The sequence below is a fragment of the Heloderma suspectum genome, chromosome 3 (assembly GCF_057233095.1).
Source record: "Heloderma suspectum isolate Gila_16-S chromosome 3, 16-S_ref, whole genome shotgun sequence".
NCBI lineage: Eukaryota > Metazoa > Chordata > Lepidosauria > Squamata > Helodermatidae > Heloderma > Heloderma suspectum.
In genome coordinates this window covers 141475980-141494773 of record NC_139460.1, presented here as the reverse complement: position 1 = coordinate 141494773, position 18794 = coordinate 141475980, and positions in this window count along the sequence as shown.

Sequence of the window (18794 nt, the reverse complement as noted above, 5' to 3'; positions counted from 1 at the left end):
AGCCTCATTGAGCACAATGGGAGTTACTTCTGAGTAGACACAAATGGGTTTGTGCAGGGACACAGAAAACACCCTTGACTGGGACCAGGGTGAAAGGCACACCTCTGGGCAGGGCTAGCATACCCAAGGTAAATGCAGGGGTTGAGGCAGATAATAACTATAATGCTGATAATCCGACATGAAGAAAAGAATCAGACTTTTAAGCAGTCCCAGGAAATCTGTTTTTTCTGTGTTAAGCTCCAGGGTGGCTGCTGGATGGCCACGACATCATAAATCCCTAACGACTGCCAAACGCAGCCAGCTTGGATTAATTGCTCATGGTGACCCCCCCCCCCCGGTCTCCCAGACACAGTCTTCCACGCAATGGTGAGGTGTACTGTATTTTATTTCAATTATAATTATTATTTCTATATTTGCATCTATACATATAAATTAGCATATGAAAATTTTATGCAAACTGGTGTTCTCTTTTGTCCTCTTTTTTGGATATTCACAAGAGGCCACCCTGGCTGATTGGGGCATGGGAGGGAGGCTTGGATTTGCTTGCCCACTTATGTGTGCACACACACACTCAGTTCTGTGAAGAACATTTTGTGTGAACCAGTTCATATGAAAGTATGCTGCTCCCATACAATCATTAACCACAAAGAAGGATGAAGACATCGCATGGGCGGGGCATATTAGTGTACAACAAACATGTGTGCATAAACATTGGTGACTCAAAACTTTCTATACATTGCTCAGTCCTGTAGCCCACCAACATGTATACAGTACTTGCGCGGGGGGGGGGGGGCAGTGCTGTGTGAATCAGCCCTCAGGCTTTCAATGGATTGTCTATCTAAATACAATGTTTTCAATGAATAATCAGCATATTCCCACTTCACACATACCTGTACTAGGGTCTCACTTCCTACAGCTCATGTTTTATATTCCTGTCTTATCTACTGTCACCTACCTTGAGCCCTCAGGATACAGAAACTGGTTTTAGTGCAGGGATCTACCAAACCTCACTGACAAATCCTATTAGTCTTACTGAAAGTCTTCTAGCTTCCCGCAGAATTCATCAGCTATTTCACCTGAGGACGAACTTCAAATATATGTAGAGGGCTGTTGTAAGAATGTTCCATCTTAGAAAGGCTGGTGTAAGAATTTCTGGAGATAATGGGTAGTAACCAATGTTAGTCCTACACAGAATAGAAGTATTGAAATGAATTGAACTTAAGTTGTGGCTAACTTACGTCTCATTCATTTCAATCGGTCTATTCTACATAGGACTAACACCGAGTACTTCCCAATGGCTAGGTTAACTTAAGGAGGTTAAGAGGAAAAAAAATTTCCTCATGTCTCTTTTAATTTCATTTGACAGCAGTCAAGTGGAAGTAGGGATATACGAAAGTGACTTACCTTCTCACGAAATTGATTTGCGGTGGGGGGGAGGCGCTCCATCCCTCCCCTCAAAATTCTGGCCTGGCGAATCCTGGCTGGCCGGGTGCACAAATGGCGGTGGCCATAGCTGCCGCCGTTTGCATCCCTGCAGTCAGCTGTGATAGGCTACGTAAATGTTTACGTAGCCTATCACGGCTGAGTAAAAAAAAAAAACGTGCTTACGCAAATGGTGGCACCCATGGGCGCCGCCATTTACGTTCCTTATTTTGGCACGTGTAGTCTACGTAAACATTTACGTAGACTACGGCGAAAATAAGGGGAACGCAAATAGCACAGCGTCTACGCTATTTGCGTTCCCCTTATTTTCGCCGTAGTCTACGTAAATGTTTACGTAGACTAGACATGCCAAAATAACGAACGCAAATGGCGGCACCCATGGGCGCCGCCAGTTGCGTACGCACGGTTGTTGTTTTTTTTACTTAGCCGTGATAGGCTACGTAAACATTTACGTAGCCTATCACAGTATTTTTTAAAAATCTATCTGTGATAGGCTACGTAAATCTTTACGTAGCCTATCACGTTTTTTGTTTTTTGTTTTTTTACTGGAAATGGTGGTGGCGGCAGCCAGTCGGAAGACCAGCTGCCGCAGCTGCTGCCACCGCCACACCACCGCCCCACCGCCGCACCGCCGCAGCCGCCGCCACCAGGAGGATTCACCGAAGGTAAGTCCCGTCCCGGGGGAGGCGGGGGGGCAGACCGTTTCACCACCGATTTCGGGGGGCCAAATGTGCTGGCATTCGGCCTCCCCGAGATTTGTGGCGAAATTCTCTGACATCCCTAAGTGGAAGTGGGGCGGGGGGGAGCATGACTGGATTTTGACCATGACCTCGGGAATGGGGGCGTTAATCCTTTCCCCCATCACCATTCTGTTGCTGTAAATCTCTCTCACAAGCACACTCTACTGTTTGCCATGTTAGGAAATACATCCAGATACTCCATCATGTCTGAGCTAGTTTGCCCCTGGATCAGCCTACAGCAGGGGAGCGGAAACTATTGGTGGTCAGGAAAAGGGGGCATCGCCATACAGAGAACCACAGAGGGCAGGACTGGGACCCCAGATTTAGGCCAGATTTAGCCCACAGGCCTAAGGTTCAACAGTCCTGGCCTACAGAATGCCCCGGAATCAGGGCTGGCCCAAGACATTTTGCTGCCTGAGTGGAGCAGCAAATGGCTCCCCGCACCCACCCAAGTCAAGGTGCATGGGATGCAAAGCCAGGCACTTTATTTGGGCACATGAGGCAGAAAAACCCACAAGTCCTTTTCCTCATCTCTAGCAGTAAAAATACAATATTAATAAACCGAATAGCTAACAATTTGCGGCCTTTTAAAATCTGCTGCCTGAGGCGGCTGCCTCACTCTGCCTCATGGTAGGGTCCGCCCTGCCCAGAATCCTTTGTGGCATTCAGAGGCTCCTTGAAAAATGTTTGTGGGCTCCTTAGCAGACTAGTCAATGTGGAAAGTATTCCAAGGTCAAAAGTTTGAAGAACATTGACTGCGTAATATAAATGCTGTTGTTATAATAATATTATTCATATTAATTATTTATTATTGTCTCACAATACAAATATCAGCAGAACTACACATGATGGGTTTACATTCAAACAGCAGCATGCAATGGTGATACAGCTCCTGAAGCACTGAAGCACCACATTGGCTTACAGTTCTTGCCTTTCATTGACACCATGTTATCCCTGAAGACAATAAGAGATTGTTCCTAGTACATGCGAAAGGGTTTTGTTCTGGCAGGTAGAGGTTTCCGTTCAGCCAGCTTAAAATAGTAGGTTAAAGAGAGGCTTGACTTGTTGAAACCAGGCTGTCAGAGAACTTGATAACAGCAATGATTCACTGCTGGTGCTTTAGCTATTTTGTGGATGTACTGCAAACAGAAGCCAGACATTTCATGAAAAGAGACATGGGGGGAATGTTCAAAATTCTAACAAGGAGAAATGTCTACTGTAACAATGGAATTTCAAAGAATATTTCTATAGGTCTTTAAGTTACAACCACCACCAGCACCGTGCCACCTCACTTCATGTGTATGGTGTTCTTTAAAATTATCTGACTCCAGACTATTTTTTAGATCTAAATTAAAAAAAGAGGAAACTCTGTGCAGCAAGCTGTGCACATTCCACAATTCTGCAAAATGCAGGAACACTGCAGCATGGAATTTGGGATTTGACTTCTGGAGAATTTCAGGGGGGGGTGTTTTAAAGCAAGTTTCTAGTTCTCATGGCTATAAAGCTAGATTTGGAAAAGCATGAACAATGAGCATGAAATTCCAATTGAGAGGGGGGATGACTTGTCTTGTCCGTTTTACTTGGAAGTACGTCCTACTGATTTGAATGGGACTTCCTAATTAAGGTTGCAGCCTTATAAGCCACATGAAACTCAACAGGACTTACCTCTGAATCTGAGTAAACATGGATAGGATTGTACTGTAAGTCTACTTAGGGCAAAAAAAAAAAGACATTTTGCTGCCTGGGCCGAAGGACAAGATGGCACCCCCTCCCATTCCATCTGCAAAACCTGTCTGAACGGGCAGATTAATCTGTCTTCAACACTAATGATGGGGCAATGTCCGCCACTGAACCTGAAGGCAGCAGGCTAACTTAAGGGGCACAGAGTAGGCTGCAAGACACACACCTCTTTCTTTGAACGCCTTGCTGCTGCCTCTCATCATTTGCCACCTGCCTCATCCTGTCTAGTGGTAGATTTAGGGCACAATCCTATGCATGTTTAGACAGAAAAGAGGCCTACCGCTCCCAGCGTTCCCCAGCTGGCTGGCTGGGGAATACTGGGAGTTGTAGGCCTTTTCTCTGTCTAAACATGCATAGGATTGCACCCTTAGGGTTGCAACCTTAATAACGGTTCCAGTCGCCAGAGGGCAGGGTTTAGGGGCCCTGTGTTGCTCTTCCCTCTGCCTGGGCAGAAGAAAAAAAACATTATACAAAGTAAGAAAACAATTATACACACTTGCATAATTTATGGAAGTCACAGAATTCAATGTTTCTTGACAAAGGTTTATTTATTTAGGCTCAGAGTGCACAGAGCCCTGCTTGTAGCACATTAGGAAATGTGGAGCCCTTTTCGGCTCCTAGCTGGACTGGGAGGAAAACGCCCCCACTGGCACAAAATCCCCCACAAATAGCAGCTTCAAATAATTGATTTTCATCAGGACCACAGCAGGGGATTAACCGCCCCCCCTGCCCCCCCCCCCAGCCTGCTGCAGTCTCGTTAATTATCAGACACCTCCTCCAAGGGCTGTTATTTGCATTGTTTTAAAAAGTGCATGTTAATGAAAAGTTGAATTTAACGTCACTTCTAGTTTGGCCTCCAGTGTCACAAATGTAAGAGACTGAACATCAGAAGTACTCTGGGCTGAAGCTCTTGGAGTTTCCTTCTAAGTCCTGCCAACTGACCTTGTTCTTGACCTGTAAAATCTTTGCAGTTCATTCCTGTTCCCCTGCCAAGTTAGATGGTGGTTTTGTGATGGCTGCAAATAAATGATCAAACTTTTCAGGACATCCGCTCCAACCAGTTTGAAGTAAAAGCTTTAGGCGATACAAACCTTGGCAAGGCCAACGTGTTGGTGTTTGAGAAGAACATTCTTGTCTTGTTTTTAAGTCACCTGCCAGAATCACCTTGCAATATAAGCCTTGTACATACAAGGCTGTAACAGGGCCGGCTCAAGACATTTTGTTGCCTGAGGCGAAGGACAAGATGGCGCCCTCACCTCATTCTATGTAAAGAAGCCAACTGGACTGACAGTTGAATCTCACTTTTCAGAACAGGTGACAGGATAGTGTCCTCTGCCACACCTGAGGCAACAGGCCAATTTAGGTGACCCAGTACAGGCAGGGTGGCACACACAGTTCTGTCCTCTAACAGAGGGGAACAGTGGAGGAGTTCAGGAACAGCCGGGGAGCTGCTGTTACTTCTGCCCCCCAGCATCCACAGTCTGAGGCAGTTGCCTCACTCTGCCTAATGGTAGGGCTAGCTCTGGGCTGTAATAAAGTTGGTTAAAATATCTTACTTTACTATCTGAGGGGCAATCTACATTACAACTTTAGACTGGTTTCAAACTGGTTTATCTAAAGGGATCCTGCAGTTTCATGAGGGTACTGAGAATTCTTTGCCAGAGACCCCTGTCCCCTGCCCAAGCGGCCCCTCTTCCTAGAGCTACAATTTCCAGAATTCCTGTATTTGGTAGCCGTAATCACTAAAAACAGGTTTGAAACCAGTTTAAAGTTGTAATGTAGATTGCCCCCAAGTCTGCAAAAATTGACTGTCTGGGCTTCTGCAGTTACACTTGGCAAAAGACATTTCATGCCACTCATTGTTTAGAAACAAATACTTATAATACAAGGAGGGCTGGATTTGGCCCCCAGCCCTGGGGTTCTACAGCCCTGACTTATATACCACTTTCCTTAAGAAACTCAAGGATTATCTCAGGAATCTTTCCAACAGCCCTCGGTGTAGGCCAATATTGCTATCACCATGTTATGGATGGGGTACTAAGGTTGAGAGAAATTGGTTTCTCTAAGCAGGGTCAGATTTAGAGACAGGCCTTTGTGTGCGGGAAGGGTGTGCGTGCCCACACACGTGCATCAGGCTTGAGGGTGCTGGGCATAGGATATATCTGTCACAGACAGTCTACTCAATTGCCCATACCCACAGCTGAAACAAATAGGGCAAATATTTCTTACAGCGCAAATAAATACAGATTTACGCATCCTAGCATAAAAAATGTCTCGTCACATGACAGGGATCAATCATGCATACAAAACATGCAGCAAAGTCATATAATGGGCTACAAATGCAAGGTAAAAGTAGAGTTTTCAGAATGCTGAACAAATGGAGGAGAAGATGAAGAATTTTCTCACCTGGGGCACCATATGGTCCAGGGCCAACTCTGTCTTTAATGCCAGTCTGTTAGCCAATGGTTATACAGAGGTGGTTCCTGTTGTAAGCCTTGGGGCCCTTAACCAGTATATTATGCCAGCTTCATCAACTCAGAACAAACCTAATTTTCTGCATATAACAGCAGACAGCTCAAATATGGGAACTAGAGGCAAGCACATACAACACTCATAGTACAGATAGCCAGCTAATCCAAAACTGGGTCCATTCTGCTGACAGGAACTAGCTTTGGCTAGGCAATCTACACACACACATATATTCCCATATTGCTAAAGTATTATCTGCCTTTCCCCCTCCATGATATTTTCCATTCCAGGAGGAAAACAAGCTGTAATCTGGGCATGATTGGATTGATTTTGTAGATCCACGTACACAAAAAACATTGTGCAGGAATATATCGCCCACAATGTTCCTCAAAGGCACAGGTGGGCAACTTGTGCAACTCCCCATCATCTCTTACCATTAGCTGTGCTAGCTAGGGCTGCTGGGACTTGTAGTCCACCAACATCTGGAGGGCAACAAATTGTCCCCCCCCCCCACTCAGAGGAAATCCCTCAAGTTTGACCTTTATGGATCCTGTTCCTGAGGACTGTTTTTGGACAAGTCGCATTAGTGGCACATTGTGCCATGATGTTTCTAATGTATACCCATGCATCTGTAGAGGTCCTTCCAAATGCCTTACTCTTGAGCGCAATGTTATATCAGAACTAGCTCTCAGCTGAATCCTCTAAGCACCAGCATAATTGCTATTGCAATCAGTGATGGAGTGAGTGGCAGGAGCCAAAGAAATACCAGACTAGAAGTTAATAATTTACAGCAGGATTCTGGCAAAGCAGACTTCTTAAAAAGACCTTTGTACAGGCAGAGTTCCCCTCAAGCTACTAATGAAGGAGGATCCTGGTGGCTCTTTTCTCCATTCTACTATGAGTTCAAATGACATGGGTATAGCTATCAACAATGTGGTGTAGTGGACAGAATGTTGGACTTGGACTGCATAGTCCTGGGTCCAAAAACTTCATCAGTTGTATTATGTACTACGTGATGGCCAGTCACCAACCGAGACTCTCTCACAGGCTTAGGCCCATCTTATTGGTCCATCTAGTTTGGGAGTGTTGAACCTCTGGCCCCCAAGCCAAATCCGGCCTGCCTTGGGACCAAATCCGGCCCCCTGTGGTTTTTTCAGACAGCCTGCCCACTTCCCCTGGTCCCACCCCCTTTCCCCTGACAGCCAATTGCTTGGTGTTTTCCTGTTGTTTGCACAGTTTTACCTCATTCTACAAGGTTAAAATGCTTCTCCTAAGGCTTAGTTACTGCTAGTAAGAGCTTTAAGCTACAATATGCTGGTATCTGGGGTATGTTTGCCCTGCCCACCACTGAAGTGCAGCTCCTGAGAGCTTCTACAAAATTGCATTCAGCCCTTGGGCTGAAAGAGGTCTTTACACCCCTGGTCTAGTTCTACACCCAGTGTGTTACAGATTTAAAAGAAGAAAAGAGGAGAATGTTTCCTCTAAAGCAGTGGCTGTGATCTGGGAATTGAGCGATTTGCCTGTTTTAGATGGGGTTGCACTCTGTCTGAAGGAACAGGTATGTAATTTGGCAGTGTTCCTGGATCCATCTTTGTCATGGGAGGCTCAGGTGACTTCAGTGGCTTGAAGTCAACAACTTCAGTTGGTGCACCAACTATGCTTAGCCACGGTGATCCTTGCACTGGTAACCTCACAATTAGACTGCTGTAATGGGCTCTGTGTGGGGCTGCCCTTGTGCCTGGTTCAGAACCTGCAGCTAGTGCAGAATGCAGCAGCTAGGGTGCTCACTGGGACAGCTATGCCCACATAACACCTGTGTTAAAGGAACTGTATTGGCTGCCTATTAGCCATTGAGCCATGTACAAGGTTATGTTATTGTCATATGAAGCCCTAAACAGCTTGGGACCAGGATATCTAGCAGACTGCCTTCCCCTATATATACCCAGCTGACCTTTACAATCTTCAGTGGAGCCCTTACTGGCCATTCCATGACCAATAGAATGTCGCCATGTCATATCTCATAGGTGGTCCTTCTCAGTAGTGGCACCCACCCTCTGGAACACCCTTCCCTGTGCAGTTTGGGAGGCAGAAAATATTTTATGTTTTAAATGCCTCCTAAAAACGCACTTGTTCACCCAGGCTTTCTCTGGCTTGTAATGAATTGCAATGAATCATATGCTGCTCCATCTTACTGCTCCTTGTATTGTTATTGTAGTTGAAGTTGTTTTTAATAGTGTATTTCAAATGTGTTTTTTAATATCTATATGAGAAATGCTTAGAAATTGTAGTGTGTGTGTGTGTGTGTGTGTGTGTATGATTAATAAATAATGTTAAATAAATAAAGGTGTCAGGAGGGAGCAATCCTACGGCCACTAGGCAGCAGCCAGACAGCCATAGGATATCTGGTTTTCCAGGATCCGTCCTTGGAGCCTGCGCTCTGAGGCCAGTTCCCAGAGAACTGACCTCCCCCACTTCCACGCTGCCTCGGAGGCAGGACGGAACTGCCCCGTCCTCCGCGCTCACAAGAGGAGTGCAGAACGGCCGAAAAGGGGCGTTCTGGGGGGCATTCCAGGGCGGGGGGGGGTGGAAATGCCTGTATGACACATCCAATGTGTCGTATAACAGCCTCCTCCCCCACTCAGCCCTCTTACAGCTAGACAGCCACAATCAGCTGTCTAGCCAAAAATGCAGGGCAGGAGAAGCATAGAGGGAACAATCCCCTCCGTGCTTCTCCTGCCCTGCATTGGATAGGCGGTCGCCTCTGAGTTCAGAGGCGGCCACCTGTCTGAACAGGATTGCACCCTAAATGTACTACAGTGTAGAGGGCCAATTTCATTCTCAAAAATGTCTCAATAGATTTCAAACTTTACAGCTGTTTACAAACACTATTTTCCTTCCTCCTACCCCAGCCCAGCCCAGCCCTTTCCAGGAAGGATAGATTTCCCCTTTTTCATTCAATTTACGTATGAGAAAAGAGGTAGGGAAACAGAAAATAAGAGGAAAAAGAAAACCGACCTTCCAATGACAGAGTTGAAAATGGAAAATATGACAACAGCATTGGCTATTTCCCTCTTGCTTCTTTTTCATAGATTGGTTTAGATTTCATGTTTCTCAATGGTTCTGATCTACACAGTCCTGAAAGCATGCCATAACAGCATCTTTGTCCTTTGTTTGATCCTTCCATAAGTCCCCCGCAGCATTTTATCCAGTCCCAACAGGACAGAAGATAGCGACTGCCTTTCTGTGGAGCTTTGTCAATTCACTTCCTTGCTACAGAAAGTGAAGAAATTGAGCTGACAAGATGTTGCTATAACAAAACAACATTAATGCAGTCATTTCAACATTGAAGAGAAGGACCCACAGTCCCCCATTTTAAGAGGCATTTTGAGGAGAAGAAAGTATTTCTTCTAGGGATGTACAAAAGTCACTTACCTTGCCCGAAATTTGATTCGCGGTGGGGGGGAGGCGCTCCGTCCCTCCCCCCGAAATTCTGGCCGGGGGGGAGGCACCCCGTCCCTCCCCCCCCAAATTCTGGCCGGGGGGGAGGCGCCCCATCCCTCCCGCTGCAAATCCTGGCTGGCCGGGAATGCAAATGGCGGCGGCCGTAGCCACCGCTGTTTGCGTCCCTGCAATCAGCCGTGATAGGCTACATAAATGTTTATGTAGCCTATCACGGTTTTTTTGTTGTTGTTTTTTACTGGAAATGGTGGCAGCGGCAGCCGGTCAGAAGACCGGCTGCCGCCGCTGCCGAACCGCCGCCGGAGCCGCCGCCGCCAGGGACATTCGTATAAGGTAAGTCCCGTCCCGGGGGGGGCGGGGGGGCAGACTGTTTCGCCACCGATTTCGGGGGGGCGAATGCGCTGGCATTCGGCCTCCCCGAGATTCGTGGCGAAATTCTCTGACATTCCTATTTTCTTCTGGTGTTCAGGTCTTTCTTTTCTTCATTAGCTGCCTAAGCATGCCCACACTTTAGTATTACATGTGTGCTGAGCCTCAAACAGCAGTTTCCAAACTTTAGAAAAGGCATGGGCAACTTGTGGCCCTCCTTATTGTTTGGGCCTACAGTTCCCACCATCTCTCACCATTGGCTAATAGTGGTTAGGGCTGATGTGAGTTGTAGGCCAAAACATCTGGAGGGCCACCCGTTGCTCACCCCTGCTTTAGACATTCAGGGGACGTTTTTCTCATTGTCTTCTTTGCTGACAATTCCATGAGCATCTGCCATGAAATCTGCATGCTTCAAAGGATTCTGGGAAAATGCCCAGTGGGAACACACAGTCCATGCAAAGGGTGGACCTATCTTGGTAGACATTATTGTGTAGCCCCACAAGAACTAAGTGTGAACCTTACAATGCAGAGGATCAGCAGTTACGGATATGTCTTTCAGAGAAGCTTGTATGCCTTTATTGAACTTTTGGGGCCCAAACTACACATTACATTAAGTGTGCGATTACATTGAATGTATCCGCTCAGTCCCTCGTAGCTGCCAAACAGATACATTAATTGCATTCACGTCATCTAACACTCATGTGTAGTTTGGCCTTAATTGAGGAACCCTTGATAAAGCAGGCTATTTTTCCTGATTTTTTAAAATTTCACAAATGCAGCAGGCATGAGCGGGTGCAGGAGGGAAAAATTGTGTTACCTGCCACCCAGCTGCATGTGACATCCCCTCAACCGCATGCCACATGGCACTAATTAGTACAACTGAAGCAATAGCTGGAGTGGAGGGATAGATACTTGCATTTTCCCATCAGCTGTACATTAATGCGTTTTTTGAGTGCTGGAAACATGTGATTTCCATGTTTCCTTGAGGAAAGGACATCTGAGTCCACTGCACCAACTGAAAAAATCACTGCACATTCATGGGTGAAAAAAATGATGATCTATAGAGTGACTTTTTTCTGCAGCTTTCAGGGAGTGGTGGGATGAGGCAAATGTAGCCTCTAGTCAACACTCCTGGCTTTTAAAGTTCACTAAGGAGTGATCAGGAAACAATATGTACTCTTCCTTCACTTTCAACCTACATGGGCCACACAATTCAGCTTGTGAACTCTTTGGAGATGGATACTTATCCACTTCATATGTTAATCTGGTTACCTGCCCCATGACTGTGCGATACAGAGGCTGTACATTGAAACATTTACATCTGCACAGAGATGTTGAATTCTGCCTAGAAGTTTTCTTAATAAGTGAAATCTAAAAGCATCCCACATAAAGTCAACTTTTTTCCCCTCTCCTTTTTTTTCTGCCTGATGACAGCTAGGTGAGAAAAGCTGTGGACAGCTATTGTCAGCACTGCATTTCATCACCGTAGTAGAACAAACTTTATGCCATTTCTGCCTTGGTCACATTCCATCCAGAGGGGAACGGGAGGAAGATGAGGTTATAAAAGGGAAAAAGCTTTAGACATTCCATAGCCACTCTCATTTGCAATTGCCAATTAGGAAAGCTGTTTTACAAATAGGTCACTCATTAAATGCTTATATAGCTGAATTCAGGAAGGCCAGTTCTCCATAGAACGGAAGAGAGGAAAGTGGTTTATTGAGCCTTCTGGGTGGGCAGAACAGTCAAGCAAGAAACCAAAGCTTAATAAACTCATTACCCATCAGCTCCTCATCTGGATACTCAGTAAGCAACTGGTTATTATTTACCCTGTGTAAATATCTGCGGACTTGGTTGTGGTTGTTGTTTAAATTTTTTTAAAAGAGTTCTTCTGTACTCAAGCCAAACCAGAAATTTGGTTGTCAAGCGTACACATCCTTCAGCACTCCATTTGTGATCACTCAAAGAAAATGGTTAAATAAATAATACAACAGAGTGGCAGGAAATAGAATAACCCAAATCCTCAGTTCTCTCAATTCAGCAAATAGGTTACGTTTACAAAACTTTTATAGTAAATTAACTTTCAGAGTTACTGGGGGTGGATGTGGGGAGCTTGTCTGGTCACAAGATCAAGGCCTCAAGCATAATGCATAAAGCAATAATGTTGGCTGGTGGACACATATAGTTCCTAAGGACAGAATCCACAATGCTGCTGAACCATACAGCACTGCTACTGAGTTCCTGCCAGTGATACCTTTGGAACAGACAGCTCATTGGCAGAAGCTGCATGCCCAGACCCCATATTTCTCAGCCTCCCATAGGGTTGGTATTTTTTTTTCTCCCCCTGTGCCTTAAAACACAGCCTGACAAAGAACTGACACAGGTGAAGCTTTCCCCAGCACTACGGGAAAACATCACCTACCTAATTTCTTTGTCATGCTGTTGTTAAAGGGACAGGGGAAAAATATTAAGGCATCAGAAGAGCCATGCTGGATCAGACCAAAGCCTATCTGATCCAGCATTCTGTTTACACAGTGGCCAACCAGATGCCTCTGGGAAGCCCACCAGCAGGACATGAGCTCAGTAGCACCCTCCTGCTTGTGTCCCCTAGTGCACGGTGTAGATAGGCATACTGCCTCTGATACTGGAGGTAGCATATGGCTATGAGGACTAGTAGCCGCTGATAGCCTTATCCTCCATGAATGTATCTAATCTTTTGAAGTCATACAAGCTGGCAGCTATCACTGCATCTTGCAGTAGTGAATTCCATACTTTAAACAATACAATGCGTGAAAAACTTTCTTTTCTCTCTCTTAAATCTCCCCCCATTTAGCTTCATTGGATGACGCTGGGTTCTGGTATTATAAGAGAGGGATAAAGACTTTTCTCTACCCACTTATCCCCACCAGGCATAATTTCATACAGTTTTATCATGTCCCCTCTTGCTCACCGGTTTTCTACACTAAAGGCCACCAAACACTGTACCCTTTCCTCATAGAGGACTTGCTCCAACTTTTTGATCATTTCCTCTTCTGCACTTTATCCAGCTCTGCAATATCCTTTTTGAAATGCAGTGACCAGGACTGCACAGTGTTCCAAGTATGGTAACACAATAGATTTGTATGAAGGCATTATAATATTGGCAGTTTTATTCTTGATTCCTTTCTAAATTATCCTTAACATGGAATTTGCCTTTTTCACAGCCATGTGCACTAGGTTTTCATTGAGCTATCCACAACTCCAAGATCCCTTTCTGGGTCAGTCACCACCAGCTCAGACCCCATGAGCATATATGTGAAGTTGGGATTTCCCCCCCTAGTGTCTCATTTTATACTTGCTTACTTTGCATCATATTTGCCTTTTTGATGCCTATTTCCCAGTTTGAAGGGATCCTTTGGAACTCGTTGCTGTTTTTTTTTTTTTTAACTTCCCTAAATTAAAATGGTCCACCCCAGGCGTCTTATGGATCCGAATGGATTCCTGAACGCACTTGAGGATTCTCTGGAGCATGCCAACGGCCACTCGGTCGAGACCCTGGTGGGTGGCTGGAATGCCGCAATCACTGGGGCATTAGATCGGGTGGCTCCGAAACGCCTTCTCCCCCTGAACAGGGCTCGGACTGCACCATGGTTCAATCCGCAGTTACGAGCTCTGAAACAGGAGGTGAGACGGCTAGTGCGCCAGTGGCAGAAGTCTCGCTCCAAAGACGATCAGACATGGGCTAGAGCTGTATCTTCAGCCTATCACGTGGCAGTGAAGGCAGCAAAAAAGGAATATTATGCTGCCTCTATCGCGTCTGCAGAGTGCTGTCACAGGAGGCTGTTCCAAGTGGCCCGGAGCCTGGTCAGTCCTGTGGCTCTGGAACCACTGGAGCATTCTAAGGCCTCCTGTGAGGCCTTGGCAAGGCACTTGGCAGATAAAATTGATCGGATTAGGAGTGTGTTACTCCGCACGCTGTGGATACAGTTAGTGAGCAAGAGGTGGCCTGTGGCAAACCGGTTTTGTGGGATCAGTTCCAGCTTCTTCCTTCTGATGAAGTGGACAAGGTGCTTTCATCTGTAAGGCCGACCACCTGCTTACTTGATCCTTGCCCATCTTGGCTCATTATGGGCTGCAGAGAGAGACTGGGTGAGGGGATCAGGGCAGTGGTGAACGCCTCCCTTGAGGAAGGAGTGATGCCATCAGCCCTCAAGGAGGCAGTGATAAGACCGCTCTTAAAGAAGCCCTCCTTGGATCCCCAAGTTCTGAACAACTTTTGCCCAGTCTCAAATCTGCCATTTTTGGGCAAGGTGATTGAGCAGATGGTGGCGATGCAGTTGAAGGCACACTTGGAAGAAACCGATTATCTAGACCCATTTCAGTCAGGCTTCAGGCTTAGGCATGGGACAGAAACAGTCTTGGTCACCTTGGTGGATGATATGAGGAGGGCTCTGGATAGCGGTGAATGCTCCTTCCTTGTTCTCCTTGACCTCCCAGCGGCTTTTGATACCGTTGATCACGGTATCCTCCTGGACTGCCTGGAGGGGTTGGGCATTGGAGACACTGTATTGCGGTGGTTCCGGTCCTTCCTCTCCGGCAGGTACCAGAGGGTAGCACTGGGAGAGGAGGTTTCAGACCTGTGGCCACTCACTTGTGGGGTGCCACACGGTTCCATCCTCTCCCCGATGCTATTTAACATCTATGTGAAGCCGCTGGGGGCTATCATCAGGAGATTTGGGGTGCAGTGTCATCAATATGCGGATGACACGCAGCTCTACCTCTCGTTCAAATCGTCACCAAGGTTGGCCATAGAATCCCTGTCCAAATGTCTGGAGACGGAGAGTGGCTGGATGGGGAGGAATAAGCTGAAGCTGAACCCTGACAAGACCAAGGTACTTTTGGTGGGAGACAAGAGGAGGCTGGGGGATGTTGACCTGGTGTTGAATGGGGTACGGCTACCCTTGAAAGACTAGGTCCGCAGCCTGGGGGTCATTTTGGACTCCCAGCTGTCCATGGAGGCTCAGGTGTCAGCTGTGAGCCGGACAGCGCTGTATCAACTCCATCTGATATGGCGGCTGCGCCCCTTCCTTTCCGACCATCTGCTCCCATCGGTAGTACATGCCCTGGTCTCCTCTTGTTTAGACTACTGTAATACGCTCTACGTGGGGTTACCCTTGAAGACAGTTCAGTAGCTGCAGCTGGTACAGAACACGGCAGCTCACCTGATTAAAGGCAGCCACCGGCAAGATCACATCACTCCAGTGCTGAAGGAGTTGCACTGGTTACCAGTTGTTTTCCAGGCCAAATTCAAGGTGTTGGTTTTGACCTTTAAAACCCTATATGGTTCCAGCCCAGCCTATCTTAAGGAGTGCCTCCAGCAACACCAGACAGGCCGCTTAACAAGATCAGCCTTGGATGGCCTTCTCTCTGTCCCATCAGCCAGGACAGCTAGACTGGTGGGGACAAGGGAGAGGGCCTTTTCTGTGGTGGCCTCCACTCTGTGGCACTCTCTCCCTAGGGAACTCCATCATGCCCCCTCTTTAATGAGCTCCCGCCATGCATTAAAAACGTGGTTGTTCAGGCAGGCATTTGGGGTGGGTTAGGGTATTTTAGAAAATGTTTTTATTGTAGAATTTTACTGTTTTAAACTGTTATATATTGTACATCACCCAGAGTGGCTGGGTGACCAGCCAGATGGGCGATTAATAAGTCTAATAAATAAATAAATAAATAATTTGCTGTTGTCAGAAAACATGGGCACTTCACTGCTTACCCCCAACTCCAGAACAAGTTATAAAACACTAATCCCAATACAGATCTTTGGGGGACCCCACTTCTTGCATCCTTACATTGTAAGAACTACCCATTTATTCCTATTTTCTGTTATTTAACTAGTTACCCATGCACAAGAGGACCTCTCTTCTTTTCCCATGTCTGCTAAGTTTGCTCAGGAGTGTCTGGTGATGGACTTTGGAAAGTCCAAGTACACAATGTCTACTAGATCACCTGTGCCCACATGCTTCTTGACTCTTTCAAAAGAACTCTAAAAGGTTAGTAAGACAGGACTATCTTTGCAGACGCCATATTGGTTGTTGTTTTTTCCAGCAACTCTGGTCCGTCTACCTGCTTGATAATTGTATATTTAATAACGCTTTCCACCAAATAATCCAGAACAGTTGTTAAGCTAACCAGCCTATAATTTCTTGGAACCCTTCTTAAAATTGGCATTACATTGGCCACATTCCAGTCCTCTGCTACAGAGGCCGATCTTATGGGATTTATGTATTTTAGCAGATCAACAATTTTACATTTGGCTTAAGAACTCTCAGATGAATACTAGCTGGGACTGATGGTTTATTTTCGATTTGTCAATAAGGTTTAAAACTGGAGCTCTTATCTACCTGTTTGCATCTCAGCAGCTTCTCCTCATCCTGGGCCCTATATAGCAGGGGTGGAGGACCCATTTGCATAGATGCAGCCCCTGATTTGCTTGCTTGGAGACAATTTGGCCCTTGGGCCAAAAAAAGTGACCTAGAAGGACAGGACTTTCTCCACCATGGCTAGAACAAGTAATTATAGCCAAAACCCATTAAATGTTCACAAGCTCTTGGCCTCAGCCTGTTTGTTTCATTTTCCTCAAATAACTCTTTATAGGAACTGTATCTACTAATCCCTTGGCTTTGATATTTGCCTGGAATGAGCACAAAATGAACTTTAAAATGACCTTGAAAGATAAACATTGGCATCATTGCTGGCTACATCTAAAATTAAGGAACAAAACTTTATGAGTGGGCTGTTTAAGGTTGATGCTATTTTGACCTTGGATGTAGGCCTTTGAAGAGGTAAAACAAGGTTATATATTAGGAATTGTCCGCCAGCCCTAAAACTATGACATAGGATTTATAGGGTATAGGTCCCACCACCTATATGGGTGGATAAGTCAGTTTAGAAAGAGAAATTGGGTTTGTTTCAAACATTACTATAAAGTTAGTTATATTAAATTCCTGTTTTAATTTTAAGCCAGGTTATTTTAAAAATGTAAGTGTAATATAAGCAAGCAAATTGAAATCTATACTTAAAAGCTTCTAAAACAGGGTCCATGACCCTCTATTAATGCCTAGTCTGCATAAAAACTGTTGAAACAATATCCAAGATTATACATTTGAGACAATAGGTCATGTATTGTTGTGAAGCATTTTTCTTGAATGTATTTTGGCAGTACCTAACCGTATAGGATATGCAGCCATGGGTTTGAATATCTTATGTTTAGACTCATACTGTAGTAAATGATCCCATATAATTTTACATAAAATTAGCTCTATTGGTGTTTCTTTTGAATCTCTTCTAATGCTTGAGCAACCACAAGCTTCTAAACTTCTGATCCAGAAATTATACTGAAAGACTGGATCTATACTCTGGCTAACAGAACTTGTTCTCTGATGGCCATGGGACTCTACCCAGTTATGGTTACCTCATTTTCTTATCTGACATCTCTTAAGATATGCAAGCATTCATACTTGCAAGACTGAAGTCCTATACCTCCCAGCATTCCCCAGCCAGGCTGACTGGCTGGGGAATGCTGGGAAGTGTAGGACTTTTTTTGTCTAAACATGCATAGGATTGTGCCCTTAATGTTCTACCAACAGCAGTACTGCAGTACTTTAGGGGAGATTTTTGAAATTTCCACTTCAAAGCAGATTGTGCCCATGCAAAGCAGGAGTCCCTGAAACTCTGACGCATGTGCTCTTATATTGCAATTTTTACTCCGATTTGAGATGCTGTATAATTTATCTGCTTCTAAGTAATTTTCCAGGACATACAAATGAAAGACTGGTAATCAATTGTCTATTGGATAATGTTCCATGTATCACTGAACCAGTAGCTAAGTTTTTCTAATGGCCATGCATATAAAGCTCAGCTGATTGACTGTATTAGCTAAATTGCAGAAATTGCAGACATTGTAGCCTTGTATTTTAATCAGAATGGATCTAAATGACTGTAATAAATAGAACATAAAGTGTATTATTGTGGCGTATTAGTATTATAGCTCTTGATAAACAGTAGACAGTTTGCGTTTCACAGAGACTACGTACTGATCAGTTACTACCAACCTTTTCTCTAGAAAGTTCTGAGCTCTTAGTTTTTAAGCAAGCAATTTTGTTTAGCGTCCATTCTTGTGTACAAGAGAACTAAACTAAAATCTATTTATTTCAGAATTCCCTCCCCTCCCCTCTCATCTTTAAGCAGGTATTTCTTCTATGCAAATGGTTTTGGCTTATGCTTGTAGGTAGAATAAAACCTCTGTTTAGCTGCCACTTGTGCAGGAAAAATATGAATTACAAAAAGAGAAACTTTATTTAAATCAGTCTCCCTTTTCTTGGTGACCTAAATATGCTCGATTTAAAAACTAATCTAACCTGGGATTAGAGATTGAGGGGAGCAGGGGAACCGTGACAATATTAAACTTGTCACTAGATTCACGGGTGTTGAAGCCAAGCATCCTACAACAGAACCTACCCTAATATAAAAAGATGCGGTTTCAGTTTCAGGACTGCAAAACAGAGTCACACAAACAGAATCTTGCAAGCCTGGGGCAGT